The sequence below is a fragment of the Calonectris borealis genome, chromosome 29 (assembly GCF_964195595.1).
Source record: "Calonectris borealis chromosome 29, bCalBor7.hap1.2, whole genome shotgun sequence".
Classification (NCBI taxonomy): Eukaryota; Metazoa; Chordata; class Aves; order Procellariiformes; family Procellariidae; genus Calonectris; species Calonectris borealis.
This window is the reverse complement of record NC_134340.1, coordinates 3,191,237-3,203,397: the sequence shown is the minus strand read 5'-3', so window position 1 is coordinate 3,203,397 and position 12,161 is coordinate 3,191,237. Positions and strand designations below refer to the sequence as shown.

The following is a 12,161-nucleotide window of genomic DNA, read 5'->3' as shown; positions in this document are numbered from 1 at the left end:
GGGGGCGGTGCCGGGGCAGGGGCAGGGGCGGTGCCGGAAGGCGGGCTCGGGGCCGGGCCGCGCGGCGCCAGGGACTCGCAGCGGCGGCTGAAGCGGCTCGATGCCTTCCCCAAGACCCTCGAAGACTTTCGGGTCAAGACGTGCGGGGGCGCGCCGGGTGAGCGGGCGGGGTGAGGGCGGCCGGGGGCTGGGCGCCGGCGGGCGGGCCCGGGCCGCGCCGTGGGGCGGCGGCCGGCCGGGGGGACCTTGCGGGCCGGCGCTCGGCGGCCGGAGGCAGCGGCTCGGGGCGGTGGCGGGCGGGCTGAGGCGGGGCCGCGGCGAGGCGGGGCCGCGGCCGGCGGGGCTGACGGCGGTTCTGGTCTCCGCGGCAGTGAGCGCTGTCAGCGGGCTCACGGCGGTGCTGCTTTTCTTCTCGCAGCTGCAGCACCGCCTCGCCAGGGAGGCGAGTGGCGGCGGCGGCGGCGGCAGCGGCGGGGGGGCCCGGCCCCCGGTGCTGCCTCCTGCCCGCGCTGCCCCGGCGGAGAGAGGCGGCCCTGCGGCCCGGGGCGGCCTGCCGTGCCCCCGCCGAGCCGCCGCCGCCTCCTCCGGGCTGCCCAGGCAGCAGCTGCACCCGCCGCAGGTCTGCCTGGAGGATTTTCTCTCCCCCCGCTGGTCGCCTTGGCGGCGGGAGCGGGCTGCCCTCCCCCGAAAGCCGCTCGGCGCAAGGGCTGGCTGTGGCCTCCCGTGAGGCTGTGGCAGCAGAGCGTCTCCACATCTGCTCTCGCCGCCTGGGAGCAGGCGATGCAAAGGAAAGAGAGCGAGCGGGACCCCCCGTCCCCACCCCGAATGCCAGGAGTCCCGAATATCTGTCTTTTTCAAAAGTGTTACAAGCGGCAAGCGCTTGGCTGCCGTGGGAGGTGCGGGAGGCAGCAGCTCGGGGGTCTCGCAAATCGCACGTCTCAAAAACCAGCTCCTGAGCCAGAGCGGTGGAGGGAACGAGGCTCTGATTGGCTTCCAGGTGAGACAGGACTCTCTGTTTTTCCTTTGTTCCTAGGGTCACCTGGAATTGTGCGTGGGCAAATCGAGGGGAGATAAACCGAAGATCTAGATGCTCTTTTTCCACCTATGCCTTGTGCTCGTGAGTCAATTTTCGTACTTGCCGAGGGCCCGACAGGCTCAGTGTGCCGGGTGCTTCCGCGCGCTGCACTGCTGCTCGGGCCACGGACAGGGAGGAATTGGTGATCCCTTGTGGGTAGACGGTGATTCCAGCCAGGCCCGCTGGGCCCTTAAACCAGCGCTTCCAGTCAGGCAGTATTATTTTTCTAGATAATAAACGAGGCTGAGGTATAAACCCACTTACGTTCCTGTGTGGTGGTGTACTTTGTCAGAGAGCTCAGTAATACTGAAGAAGCTGGCACAGAGTTCGCTTGGGACTCCAGATTTGACTGTGTTGTTGTTGTTGACAGAGTTTAGAGTCTCCTTTGGAAGTTACTTGATGAGGCACAACTTTTCCGTGATTTTTGTACCTAAATTCTGACTGTAATGCCACTGCCACGTGATAACCTTCCTGCGAAATTTTTAAAATCAGCACGAGCGTTAGTAATCTGATTACCTTTTAACGGAATTCAAAACAAAGTTGCAACGGGAAATTTTGCAAGTCTTCCTGGGTGTTGCCGCTGTGCACGTTATCCGGCTGTCCGCTAATCTTCCCTGCCTCTCGTTCTGTTGTAGTAATTCCTTTGGGCAATGCACTGGCCTCTAGATGCACTGACTTCCTTCTGAGCACCCAAGGTATTATTGGTCTTTGCCTTCCTCACGTTTAAAAGGGCGTGGGAAGGCCAGAGAGACTGGAAGGCTCTGCTGTTTTGTGCAGAGCAGCTGTCAGTCTTAGAAGAGACTTGCTGTCGCCAGCCTGTAGCCAGCAAGTGCATCATGGTGCTTCGATACCAGGACGAGCCCACAGACCTTCTCCATCTTCTTTGGGAAAAGGGATCACAAGGAAGCGTGCTGACGTTGGAGGGGGCAGAGGTAGGAGGCAGCTTTCAACCCCTTGTAAGCTTTACTCCTGAACTCCTGAAAACGGTTACGGGCTTTGAGGGGTTTGGTTTGGGATTTTTGCCTTAAGTGTATTTACCTTTCAGGGTAACGCTTTCTGTGGCAGTTGGAAACAGTCCTCCTGGTACGCCAAACCAAACCCCGTGTTTGGAAGGGTCATTCAGGGCGCTGCGGCGTGCGTTTTATTCCCTATACGTCACTTGGCCCCAACCATACACATTCTTCCAGTTTGGCACATTCTTATCCCCCCTCGCTGAAAGTCTTTTCATCAGTTGAATGCTTCCTCAGCCTGCCACAGGCCATAACAAATGTGTGTTTATAGACCACTTTCCTTGCTTGCTGGTTTCAGATTGGAGCATCGATGCCATGGACGGAGCAGGAGAGCAGCAGCTGGATGTAGAGCACAATCTGTTTAAACAACGTTTGGATACAGCTGGCCATCGTGTGACTCCAGAGGCCGAGAGACACGGTAAGGTGCTCTTCTGCCTTTCTGGGATGGCTGCTCTCGTAGTCTTTGCGTCACTGTGTGCCTGTTTTGAGATGCCCGGGAACAAGTGACAGCTGAAGAGCATTTAAACACCATAAACTCTTGAGGAGTTTATAGCACGCAAATGTATTAAACTGGCGGATCAGACCAACTCCTATTACACTCGCTACTTTTGCGAGGCAAAGCTTTGCCTGGTCCCTCTGAAATTGCGACAAGGACTCATGGATGCATTTCAGGAACAAAGCTGCTGAGTTAATGGTCTTTTACGACTAGAAATCAAGCAGCTGCTCTGCCAAAACTTGACTTTGCTTGTTCCTTGAACTCACAGCGGGCTGACAAATGGGACGACCTGGTTAGAGGAAAGAGCCTCTCCCCAGGGAAGGCTCCAGTGACGCGACCCGTAAGCCTGAACTTGCACCTTACTACCTTTACTTTGCGTGTGTTAATGCATACCTGATAAATATGTTTTAGTTGATGTATCGGTTACAAGTTGTAGTAAGTGGTCCTTGGCTACACAAACCTCTCCTCTACGTTTTTGACACGTTATGACTCATCGTTGTGCTTCGATACAAACCAGAAACGATTCTGGCAAAGCGTTGCAATCTAACAGTAATACTGTCCTGACTTTTCCTCTCCAAAACACGAGCTCCTTATTACCTTTTCTGGGAGATAGTGTAGTTCTACGTATGAGCGTGGACTGAATTTGTTGATTTGTATCACTCGGATTTAACTTTTCTGTTCTTGAAGTTGAAAGGCTAAGCTAAGCCAAGAGCTGAACAATCGGTAGGTACGAGAGTTTCTCCCGTTGTCACGGGAATGTGGTGATAGTGTTCTTACTGTTGTGTCACTTAGCAGCCTTTCTGTATTCAGAGGTTGTGGCATTACAGATTTAATGTCTGGGGACAAAGCCAGCTTTTCTTATCTCATTCTCTGTTAACACCTGGCCTCCTGCCTTACTTGCATTGCCAATCTCCGCCTGAACCGCTTGCTCTGACTCCTTATACAGTGAGTGGAGAGGAAGAGAAACGTGTAGGGAGCAAACCGTCTCGCCTAGAAGGGGCGTTCTAAAAGAGATCAGATGCGTTGCACGCAACAAGCAATTTCTTCTGCTGTCTGGAAAAAGCACACAGCTAGTTCAGTTTCCATCACCCGTGTTGCAAGTTAGATCAGAAGTATCCACCCGTCTTCATTAAACCCTGTGATTATCAGGTTCTGTTAGTAACACTGACGTTCAGTCAGTTATTTAAATGGCAACTGTAGCAGTATTGACCTTAAATTTAGTAAAGCATACCCAGCTTTTATGGAGTAGTAGCTGGAGGCTTTTCCTAATCGTAGTTACATTAAAAGAGTTAATAGCTTCACGATTTCCAGGATAGTTGCATTCTGTGCTTGGCTGTCATCTTACTCATTTCCACTGAAAGGCAATAAGTGACTGAACTCTTTACTGGTGGTTCTTATCGTTTCCTTCCTTTTAACGTGGACAGAGTTTTCCAATTTCACCTATCGTATCTGCATGCAAGTTGAGGACCGTGTTAACAGCAAGAAACCCTGCATGCAGAGTTTTACGTACTGCAGTTGCTTTATAGTATCTAAACTGTGTGCGTCACCTCTGGATGCTGTCTCTGAGACAACTCAACAGGCAGCTGCTGATTACATTTAAAAAGCTGTTCCTGGTTGCTGGACCTTGAAAGACTCCGTGTGTTGTACAGGTGTACTTGTTCAAATGGTGGGAATCATGGCTTTGACAAAGCGTAGCAATTACTAAGCTGTATTCTTCCCGACGCTATCTTTTAGTGTAATTACAAGATGAAAAGCCATACCGCTTTTTAAACAACGAACTCTTAAGTGCACTTTTAACTACTGTGAATGTTGTAAGCTTTGGAAAGTCTCGCACAGTTGTTTAATAATGGGTAAGGTTTTATTTGCTTGATCGTAACTACCATAAAGTGTTTGCTTAAGGAAGTAAGGTTAATGATTGATTTTTATGCATATTTCATACTTTCTAATTAAAATCTCTTCTTTCTGTGGCTAATACAAAATACAGACATCTTTAATACTCACTTCCGTCCGCCTGTTCTACCTCCCCATCTCACCAAACAAGGGCCTGATAACGTTTTATCCCCTCAGCAGTGTCTGACTATGTACCTTATCACCCTCCCCAGCAGAGTTTTTAAAAGAGTTGGATTACTAAATCTGCCTGTTTCTATTCCTCCTTTCCTCTGTTTTTCGGGCAAGACTGTCAACGCTGGAGGGACGGTTAATGGCAAACTTCCTTCATTACTTTTCTACTTCTGGATAACATCTTGGTCACCGGAAAAAACATGTTTTGCTGGGCCAAAGAAAAAGTTGAAGGCTGGAATCACGAATCCCTCAAGATGGAAACTTCTCTGGGGAAGGACACAACCTGACAGATGGGACAGACCAAGTTACTTCAGAGACGAAAATAGCGAAGGGTAGTCCAGAACCTATGGACTATCACGGATCCGTTCTTACAGGAATTTGCAGGTAGGAGGAATGAGAAGCACCAAATGACACCCGTTGTCTGTGTGAGCGATAACTGTCTGGTCTTTGCCCCCCTCAGCATGCAAAGCCTGCAGCAGAAGTCAGAAGGCAAAGCCGTAACCAGGTTTTATTCCAAGACAGCTCACGTAACAAGGAAACAATTTACACAGCTCCCCTCTGGACACCACATAACCCCAGAGAAGATTCCGTTTGCTGAGATACAATCTTTGGGCTGCTGCAAAGGTAGTGCAATTTGCACTGCCCTTAAACAGGCGTGTAGACAAACTAGACAACCTAACTCTGCACGTTCTTAACAACTTCCAAAGGCATACCAAAAGCACAACAGTTCTCATCATTCTCTGAACATGTGCCCAGGAGGATTTCATTGCACAGACCTTCACAGGCATTTTGAAAAGAAAAAAACCTGCATGCAACACAACTGTTATTAATTCAAGTGCTAAGAAGATACGAAAAGGTGTAAAGGCTACCGAATGTCCTCTGACTCTGCCCCGTAACAGCTCTCGCAGCGACTGGCAGCCAAAGAATTTGGATCCAGCACTTTGTCGTCTTCTTTCCCCAGCTCTAAGACAAGAGAGGATTCAAAGTGATGAGGCACATCTAGAAACGCTACCTTGTACTCTGCTTTTGTTCTACGCACCAGTGACTGTTCTACACACGAACGCAATGATTTCGTGTCGGAAACTGCGCATCCTGCACCCAAAGCCCACCTGAAACGGTACGCATAGAGCCTGTTGAGGTGTGAAGTAAGGCCAAGAAGCAGAGGAGCATTTGCCATCTCAAGAACACCCTCCACAGAAAGAACTGGCTATCTGCAAGCCTTGCTGGAGCACTGATCAGATGTCACTTGCCTAAAGGCTTTGTTAAAACGTTGTCTAAAGTAGACCCAGTCAGTAAATTGCGACTGGTACAGGACCTGTTGCACAAACAAAATTTTAAATAGCAGTCAACCACAGTCAACAGTGCATAACGCATAATCCCGTCCCAACACGGTTATATATGGCTGTGAAACAAGATCGGAGTGGGAGTCTCCGAGTGGAAGATTGACACCCAGTCCTCCAGGATGACAATGCTGACAAGGCACACAGGTTAATCACTGCTCGCTAGAAATCTCCAGGGAATTTCCACCTTCTTCGTGACTGAACAGTTCTGCCAATGTCTGTGCCACGCGCGTGCTGAGTGTGCAGCCGCAGTACGGCTGGGGCACGAACTCTTGGAGGTTTATGTTCTTATGTGCAGAAGGCTGAAGAGGGACTTGTAACAGAGGAGATGAGAGCTGGTGACAGCTGAAACCCGCCAAAGGGCAGGAGATGCCTACAGAAAACTCAAACAGGACTTTTGTTTTGTCAGGAACCAAAACAAGTATCAAAGGTCTGCAAATTTGGGGGTTAGGAATAAGTGAGCCAAAGAATTTTGTGCCTACAATTTTCAAAACCGTTGGCTCTTATAATAGGAGGACCCCTTAAAATCAGGCTGTTTCAACTCGCAAATCCCGAAGGACAGGACCAAGTCTCCTGGGTTACAAAAGCCCTCAAGGGCTCACTATCTAGGCGCTGCTGCACTACCCTCTATCAGCCTTGAAGAGGTGGCTCCTTGGATAACTAGTGCTGGGGAGGGTGATAAGGTACATAGTCAGACACTGCTGAGGGGATAAAACGTTATCAGGCCCTTGTTTGGTGAGATGGGGAGGTAGAACAGGCGGACGGAAGTGAGTATTAAAGATGTCTGTATTTTGTATTAGCCACAGAAAGAAGAGATTTTAATTAGAAAGTATGAAATATGCATAAAAATCAATCATTAACCTTACTTCCTTAAGCAAACACTTTATGGTAGTTACGATCAAGCAAATAAAACCTTACCCATTATTAAACAACTGTGCGAGACTTTCCAAAGCTTACAACATTCACAGTAGTTAAAAGTGCACTTAAGAGTTCGTTGTTTAAAAAGCGGTATGGCTTTTCATCTTGTAATTACACTAAAAGATAGCGTCGGGAAGAATACAGCTTAGTAATTGCTACGCTTTGTCAAAGCCATGATTCCCACCATTTGAACAAGTACACCTGTACAACACACGGAGTCTTTCAAGGTCCAGCAACCAGGAACAGCTTTTTAAATGTAATCAGCAGCTGCCTGTTGAGTTGTCTCAGAGACAGCATCCAGAGGTGACGCACACAGTTTAGATACTATAAAGCAACTGCAGTACGTAAAACTCTGCATGCAGGGTTTCTTGCTGTTAACACGGTCCTCAACTTGCATGCAGATACGATAGGTGAAATTGGAAAACTCTGTCCACGTTAAAAGGAAGGAAACGATAAGAACCACCAGTAAAGAGTTCAGTCACTTATTGCCTTTCAGTGGAAATGAGTAAGATGACAGCCAAGCACAGAATGCAACTATCCTGGAAATCGTGAAGCTATTAACTCTTTTAATGTAACTACGATTAGGAAAAGCCTCCAGCTACTACTCCATAAAAGCTGGGTATGCTTTACTAAATTTAAGGTCAATACTGCTACAGTTGCCATTTAAATAACTGACTGAACGTCAGTGTTACTAACAGAACCTGATAATCACAGGGTTTAATGAAGACGGGTGGATACTTCTGATCTAACTTGCAACACGGGTGATGGAAACTGAACTAGCCGTGTGCTTTTTCCAGACAGCAGAAGAAATTGCTTGTTGCGTGCAACGCATCTGATCTCTTTTAGAACGCCCCTTCTAGGCGAGACGGTTTGCTCCCTACACGTTTCTCTTCCTCTCCACTCACTGTATAAGGAGTCAGAGCAAGCGGTTCAGGCGGAGATTGGCAATGCAAGTAAGGCAGGAGGCCAGGTGTTAACAGAGAATGAGATAAGAAAAGCTGGCTTTGTCCCCAGACATTAAATCTGTAATGCCACAACCTCTGAATACAGAAAGGCTGCTAAGTGACACAACAGTAAGAACACTATCACCACATTCCCGTGACAACGGGAGAAACTCTCGTACCTACCGATTGTTCAGCTCTTGGCTTAGCTTAGCCTTTCAACTTCAAGAACAGAAAAGTTAAATCCGAGTGATACAAATCAACAAATTCAGTCCACGCTCATACGTAGAACTACACTATCTCCCAGAAAAGGTAATAAGGAGCTCGTGTTTTGGAGAGGAAAAGTCAGGACAGTATTACTGTTAGATTGCAACGCTTTGCCAGAATCGTTTCTGGTTTGTATCGAAGCACAACGATGAGTCATAACGTGTCAAAAACGTAGAGGAGAGGTTTGTGTAGCCAAGGACCACTTACTACAACTTGTAACCGATACATCAACTAAAACATATTTATCAGGTATGCATTAACACACGCAAAGTAAAGGTAGTAAGGTGCAAGTTCAGGCTTACGGGTCGCGTCACTGGAGCCCTGCCTGGGCAGAGGCTCTTTCCTCTAACCAGGTCGTCCCATTTGTCAGCCCGCTGTGAGTTCAAGGAACAAGCAAAGTCAAGTTTTGGCAGAGCAGCTGCTTGATTTCTAGTCGTAAAAGACCATTAACTCAGCAGCTTTGTTCCTGAAATGCATCCATGAGTCCTTGTCGCAATTTCAGAGGGACCAGGCAAAGCTTTGCCTCGCAAAAGTAGCGAGTGTAATAGGAGTTGGTCTGATCCGCCAGTTTAATACATTTGCGTGCTATAAACTCCTCAAGAGTTTATGGTGTTTAAATGCTCTTCAGCTGTCACTTGTTCCCGGGCATCTCAAAACAGGCACACAGTGACGCAAAGACTACGAGAGCAGCCATCCCAGAAAGGCAGAAGAGCACCTTACCGTGTCTCTCGGCCTCTGGAGTCACACGATGGCCAGCTGTATCCAAACGTTGTTTAAACAGATTGTGCTCTACATCCAGCTGCTGCTCTCCTGCTCCGTCCATGGCATCGATGCTCCAATCTGAAACCAGCAAGCAAGGAAAGTGGTCTATAAACACACATTTGTTATGGCCTGTGGCAGGCTGAGGAAGCATTCAACTGGTGAAAAGACTTTCAGCGAGGGGGGATAAGAATGTGCCAAACTGGAAGAATGTGTATGGTTGGGGCCAAGTGACGTATAGGGAATAAAACGCACGCCGCAGCGCCCTGAATGACCCTTCCAAACACGGGGTTTGGTTTGGCGTACCAGGAGGACTGTTTCCAACTGCCACAGAAAGCGTTACCCTGAAAGGTAAATACACTTAAGGCAAAAATCCCAAACCAAACCCCTCAAAGCCCGTAACCGTTTTCAGGAGTTCAGGAGTAAAGCTTACAAGGGGTTGAAAGCTGCCTCCTACCTCTGCCCCCTCCAACGTCAGCACGCTTCCTTGTGATCCCTTTTCCCAAAGAAGATGGAGAAGGTCTGTGGGCTCGTCCTGGTATCGAAGCACCATGATGCACTTGCTGGCTACAGGCTGGCGACAGCAAGTCTCTTCTAAGACTGACAGCTGCTCTGCACAAAACAGCAGAGCCTTCCAGTCTCTCTGGCCTTCCCACGCCCTTTTAAACGTGAGGAAGGCAAAGACCAATAATACCTTGGGTGCTCAGAAGGAAGTCAGTGCATCTAGAGGCCAGTGCATTGCCCAAAGGAATTACTACAACAGAACGAGAGGCAGGGAAGATTAGCGGACAGCCGGATAACGTGCACAGCGGCAACACCCAGGAAGACTTGCAAAATTTCCCGTTGCAACTTTGTTTTGAATTCCGTTAAAAGGTAATCAGATTACTAACGCTCGTGCTGATTTTAAAAATTTCGCAGGAAGGTTATCACGTGGCAGTGGCATTACAGTCAGAATTTAGGTACAAAAATCACGGAAAAGTTGTGCCTCATCAAGTAACTTCCAAAGGAGACTCTAAACTCTGTCAACAACAACAACACAGTCAAATCTGGAGTCCCAAGCGAACTCTGTGCCAGCTTCTTCAGTATTACTGAGCTCTCTGACAAAGTACACCACCACACAGGAACGTAAGTGGGTTTATACCTCAGCCTCGTTTATTATCTAGAAAAATAATACTGCCTGACTGGAAGCGCTGGTTTAAGGGCCCAGCGGGCCTGGCTGGAATCACCGTCTACCCACAAGGGATCACCAATTCCTCCCTGTCCGTGGCCCGAGCAGCAGTGCAGCGCGCGGAAGCACCCGGCACACTGAGCCTGTCGGGCCCTCGGCAAGTACGAAAATTGACTCACGAGCACAAGGCATAGGTGGAAAAAGAGCATCTAGATCTTCGGTTTATCTCCCCTCGATTTGCCCACGCACAATTCCAGGTGACCCTAGGAACAAAGGAAAAACAGAGAGTCCTGTCTCACCTGGAAGCCAATCAGAGCCTCGTTCCCTCCACCGCTCTGGCTCAGGAGCTGGTTTTTGAGACGTGCGATTTGCGAGACCCCCGAGCTGCTGCCTCCCGCACCTCCCACGGCAGCCAAGCGCTTGCCGCTTGTAACACTTTTGAAAAAGACAGATATTCGGGACTCCTGGCATTCGGGGTGGGGACGGGGGGTCCCGCTCGCTCTCTTTCCTTTGCATCGCCTGCTCCCAGGCGGCGAGAGCAGATGTGGAGACGCTCTGCTGCCACAGCCTCACGGGAGGCCACAGCCAGCCCTTGCGCCGAGCGGCTTTCGGGGGAGGGCAGCCCGCTCCCGCCGCCAAGGCGACCAGCGGGGGGAGAGAAAATCCTCCAGGCAGACCTGCGGCGGGTGCAGCTGCTGCCTGGGCAGCCCGGAGGAGGCGGCGGCGGCTCGGCGGGGGCACGGCAGGCCGCCCCGGGCCGCAGGGCCGCCTCTCTCCGCCGGGGCAGCGCGGGCAGGAGGCAGCACCGGGGGCCGGGCCCCCCCGCCGCTGCCGCCGCCGCCGCCGCCGCCGCCGCCACTCGCCTCCCTGGCGAGGCGGTGCTGCAGCTGCGAGAAGAAAAGCAGCACCGCCGTGAGCCCGCTGACAGCGCTCACTGCCGCGGAGACCAGAACCGCCGTCAGCCCCGCCGGCCGCGGCCCCGCCTCGCCGCGGCCCCGCCTCAGCCCGCCCGCCACCGCCCCGAGCCGCTGCCTCCGGCCGCCGAGCGCCGGCCCGCAAGGTCCCCCCGGCCGGCCGCCGCCCCACGGCCCGGCCCGGGCCCGCCCGCCGGCGCCCGGCCCCCGGCCGCCCTCACCCCGCCCGCTCACCCGGCGCGCCCCCGCACGTCTTGACCCGAAAGTCTTCGAGGGTCTTGGGGAAGGCATCGAGCCGCTTCAGCCGCCGCTGCGAGTCCCTGGCGCCGCGCGGCCCGGCCCCGAGCCCGCCTTCCGGCACCGCCCCTGCCCCTGCCCCGGCACCGCCCCCGGCACCGCCCCCTGCCCCGGCACCGCCCCGGCACCGCCCCCTGCCCCGGCACCGCCCCCGCCCCGGCACCGCCCCCGGCACCGCCCCCGCCCCGGCACCGCCCCCTGCCCCGGCACAGCCCCGGCACCGCCCCCTGCCCCGGCACCGCCCCCGGCACCGCCCCCGCCCCGGCACCGCCCCCTGCCCCGGCACCGCCCACGGTACCGCTCCCCCCCCCGGCACCGCCACCGCCCCGGCACCGCCCCCGGCACCGCTCCCGCCCCGGCACCGCCCCCTGCCCCGGCACGGCCCCCGGCACCGGCACCGCCTCGGCACCGCCCCAGACCCGGCACCGCCCCCGGCACCGCCCCCGCCCCGGCACCGCCCCCGGCACCGGCACCGCCCCCGCCCCGGCACCGCCTCGGTACCGCCCCCGCCCCGGCACCGCCCCGGCACCGCCCCAGACCCGGCACCGCCACCGGCACCGCCCCAGACCCGGCACCGCCCCGGCACAGCCCCCGCCCCGGCACCGCCTCGGTCCCTCCCGAGACCCGCCCCAGACCCGGCACCGCCCCGGCACCGCCCCCGCCCCGGCACCGCCTCGGTACCGCCCCAGACCCGGCACCGCCCCGGCACCGCCCCCGCCCTGGCACCGCCTCGGTCCCTCCCGAGACCCGCCCCCGCCCCGGCACCGCCCCCGGCCCCGCCCCAGACCCGGCCCGCCTCCGGCCCCGCCCCCGCGTCAGCCCCGGCACCGCCCCCGCGTCAGCCTCGGCACCGCCCCGGCACCGTCTCGGTACCGCCCCAGACCCGGCACCGCCCCGGCACCGCCCCAGACCCGG

The 12,161-nt window shown here is 53.7% G+C and overlaps 1 long non-coding RNA gene across 1 annotated transcript in view; it reads right to left on the bottom strand.

Annotated features, from left to right (window-relative positions):
* The window catches only part of LOC142094333 (uncharacterized), a 40,676-nt gene extending 29,366 nt beyond the window's left edge, over positions 1 to 11,310 (bottom strand). The window contains exon 1 of the long non-coding RNA XR_012677640.1: positions 11,184 to 11,310. This is a non-coding gene — a long non-coding RNA (uncharacterized LOC142094333). The remainder of the gene's footprint in view (positions 1 to 11,183) is intronic.
* Between the last annotated feature and the right edge of the window lie 851 nt (positions 11,311 to 12,161).